The following is a 4,473-nucleotide window of genomic DNA, read 5'->3' on the forward strand; positions in this document are numbered from 1 at the left end:
AATATCTTAATTGTTTCGTCGGTTAAAGTCTGGGAAAAAACCGACGACATGTTTTTCGTCGGCTAACTGTGGGACTATAGCCGACGAAAAAAAAATTTCGTCAGCTAAAGTTATCGCCGACGACCTTTTCCCGACGAAATCTTAGCCGACGATGGCTGGTCGGCTAAGATCTTAGCCGACGAATTAAGTTAACAGGCCGACGAAATTTTTTCGTCGACTAAAGTGCTTTGTCCTAGGTAGTGAGATCAACTTATATTTATGCAATGGAATGTCTTTTTGCTTGGGATTCATGCGCAGATTTTCTTTTTTGTCTTCAGATTATTGCGGGGATTGGAATTCGTTGTTAACCTGGGGAAAATAGATAATCAAAATTCTATATGTTGGTTACCAAGGCAGCACGAGAATAATAAATTAATTGGTTTGATGATGTGGCTAGATGATACATGAATATTATTATGGATTAGAGAAGACCATCTAAGACCCACAACGAATTGATCGCAAGATATGCTACTAAAGAGGACGATTAAAAGAAGTTCAGATTTGGCAAAGGTGTATATAATTGCATTGTACATATGCAGATAAGGACTGTGGTGTAAATGACACCACGTACGGTTTTGTACTGGTAGTTGGTAATTTGGTATAATTGCATCAACCATTTAAATCCATGGCAAGCAGCCAAGGCAGATGCATTTGATTCCCTTGGTAATTTCCAAATTTACGTCCACGATACTTAGTTTCATACTGTCACTAGAGGGTAACGATCATTTCCGTTCATACTCATCAAGGTAAGGTGTTGTCGGCGCCCTTGGCTTCCAGTGACTCCCCTCAATGCGTTGAAGAGTACATCTTCGTCTCGCACCTTAAACTGAACTAGTCATCACCGGACGTCCGGACACAAGGTCATTTATAGCTCATCCAACGACGACACAGTGAGGGTGTGCAGTCGAACCTATCAGCCTCTTCTGCTTGACGACCATATGCGCCACTTAGGGTTTTAAGGAAAAAATTACTCCTTCAAAGTCTAAAGTTAGTAGCAAGAAGAATTCAAAATTAGACTTAAAAATTGTTTCTAAGAAAAATAGGTTAATAGATTCAGCATAATTGTACGTACGAGTCGTTATGGAGACTGATCTAGTAAAGTTTATTGTAGCCATAAAATAATTGTGATTTGGCCGGCTACATCCTCATTAAATTATAAAAGTGACATTTTTGATGATAAATGTATATATACGTGAAATGGAATGATGGATATATTTTGGCCCTTTATATTCTCAATCAGATCAACATTGCTCACTTGTTTGAAATTCATGACGAAGACATGATCAATAATTGAATTAAAGACATGTGGATATTATTGTTTATGAATGACATCAACTTTATTCATTCAATTTTTTGCATTTTTCTTTCATTTTACCTACACAATCAATCTATCTATAGCCGCCTCCTCTCTAACCCTAGTGAGAGAGAGCACCAACAAAGAGATCTTCTCCCTGTCCGGCGGCTTGCTTCTACACCATCATTGGACGGGGTCTCGCCATCCCTTGTGGGTTAGGCATGCGACCGATGTTTTAGTTTTCTCTTCGGCTTGCATGTGCGATGGTGATTGAGGTCGGACATGTCAGGATTGGAGAGAAGAAGAAGAAGAAGAGGAAGTCGATCGGCGGCAGTAGTCTGGGAGCACTGGATTCGTTCCATTTGATGGCGGAAGGGTTCCTCCCTTCTTTCTTTCCTCTGGTGCAGGGCAGTGATGTCGGTGGCGGCGAGGTTGACCCGGCATGGTGGTTGTCGATGGTGATGTTGGTTCTCTTTTACTTCCATATATGGTGTTGGCTATGGGATTGTGCCTAACTTAAGTTGGGTCTAGTCTATTTAGGGTTTTTAATCTAGTTTTTTTAGGTTCTTAATTTGTCATTGTGGATGAAAGCCAATAAGTTAGTTTGCTAGCAAGTTTTGGATTCATGTTGTTCTTTGTACGTTGTAGTGTGCTAGCTTCATCAATTGGTGATTGCATTATATTACTTTAGGGTAGTCGACATGGCTTGATTCTTGCGTGGCCCATCCGGGATAAATCGTGTATGTGTAATCTTCTTCTTTACTAAATACAAGGTCATACGTCCTTCCTCTAAAAAATAAAAAAAAATTTAATTCATTCAATATTAATATTCTCGAGTTACTTCCGGAAATTAAAGATAACTAATACTACTACTTGAAAATCTTATATATATATATATTCACAAATACGGGGAATTCGATCTATGGATTCAAAAGTTTTCTTCGAGGCTGAGATATGCAATTCATAGTTGACCTTTACTGCTTTCTTAATTACTTTTACAATGACCTCTTTCACTCTTTGGAGCATTTGACAAAGCCTAGGCACCTATTTTAGATCTAGCAATACGTGAATATATAGTTTCGATGGTTATGGACACAAACAAAGTTCGGATATAACTAGCGGTTTAAAGAGTTCACTACCACAATATGAAGCAAAGGCCACATATTTTGTGTGGGCAATAGAGGTGTTGCAATTTCTTGTAAGTGTGGTAAATAAGGGTATTAGTAAAGAATGAGTGAAAATTGCCACATATATGAGATTTTATGGGATTGCAACACCTCTATTGCCCACATAAGATGTGTGGCCTTTACTCCATATTATGGTAGTGGTTGTATTCGACAGTTTTATTAATGAAAGATTAAGGACAACCGCATCAGTCTTTTATTAAAAAAAAAAAAAGGAAGTTGTTTTAGCAATAAAACAAGATTAACCTTCGTTATCATGCATGCCACATTCCCTTTATCTATATCAATTAATTACATACCTCGAGTTTATGTTGTTTAATTAATCCCTAAAAAGTGAAAATGGAATATTGAAAGAGATGTTTGAGCTATTATGGCTACGTTTCCACTAACCCACCACATATGCACCTCAAAATTTTAGAATGGGACAGATAGGAATAATAACTAATTATGAAAAAGAAAAGAAAAAAGGCTAACGAAAAAATTGATTAATCTGAAGGGGACAGATTCAATAGCAGACCTTATAATCAAATTCCTAATTCGACAATGGAATGAAACAACAATATTAACGGGAACCATAAGATTAGAACTTTAGGAGTACTGAGTTAAAAGATGTCACTGTCCCATGATAAGATGCGATGGAAACATGACGTTGACTGGCTCAACTGGTCAACAACCCTAAATCGACTTCGCCCTCAACCTGTGTTTAATATTACAGCTAGTGCCGGATATAACGAGTCATAGAAGAAACAGCTAGCAAGCAATGGGATATGTTCAGGATGGAACTCATTGAAGCTTGCATTTTGTTTTGTCCACATATTTTCGGGTTGTTGCAATGTATGTCGTTGATATTGTAGAGGTCAATCATGTCATCACTTCAAATCTCGACGTATATAAAAATGTGGTCGATAAAGAGAATTTATTTTTAAAAATAAAGAGAATTTATTTTTAAAAAGAGGTTATCACAATGCTCATTAATTAATTACTTATGATTTTGTAATCAGTTGTACTCGTATTAGACTCTTTTGAGATAAATTATCAAATTACGATCTTTCGAGATAACTAACCAAAGTACAAAATTATCACTTCAAAGTAATTAAATTATATATTTTGCTACATAAAGTTAATTTGTCACAAAAGTGTGTATATATATCAAGTAAAACAGTTGAGTGTTACAATTCAAAAGCTTTTCTTATTCGAACCTAAAACCATTCATATATATCATCATATGGCTTATAACAAATATTTCTCGTACGAAAATACTTAATTATTTGATATGAAAAAAACCTAATTCGTCGTACAGCTTAATTTACCAAAAAGAAAAACAAGTGTATATGCAAATATACCAATGGTTCTGTAAATGTGAGAGAGGGGTCGGTGTTCTTCAAATTCCAATGGTTAATTTCCTCTGTACAAATTAAGGGTTTTGACTTGCAATTGTGTCAAGTATGAAGTAGGAACACTCATCGACATCGGGGCCCGCCTAACCTTCCCCCAGTCCCCGGTGCGACTGGCTTCTACGCAAGCAGAGGGTTTCTAATTTTGTTTCGAATGGAACGCAGCGATTGACTTTGCTGGGTGCAAACTTCAAAGCCCTTGCTTATACCAGGTAAGAAAACAAAGAAGAAATTACCAGGACTGGACAATATTGAAGCAGGATCGAGCTATATAGATGGCTAGAACAGACAGATCATATATGTATGGTCGATCATGATGGATATGTATGGGAGATCGATGCATGCTTGGTATATAATGTGAGATTCATGGGGGTATGCGAGGTAGGCATGAATGCAGTAAATGGTTCTTGCCCTTGCAGCGCCTGCCTGCGTGTGGCTCAGTTTCATTTATTTCAGACGGAGAAGATATATTGCAGCAGAGAGAGAGAGAGAGAGAGAGAGAGAGAGAGAGAGAGAGAGAGAGAGAGAGAGAGAGAGAGTAGTACGTACGTACGTACCGTAC

This window comes from Fragaria vesca, linkage group LG1 (genome assembly GCF_000184155.1).
Source record: "Fragaria vesca subsp. vesca linkage group LG1, FraVesHawaii_1.0, whole genome shotgun sequence".
NCBI lineage: Eukaryota > Viridiplantae > Streptophyta > Magnoliopsida > Rosales > Rosaceae > Fragaria > Fragaria vesca.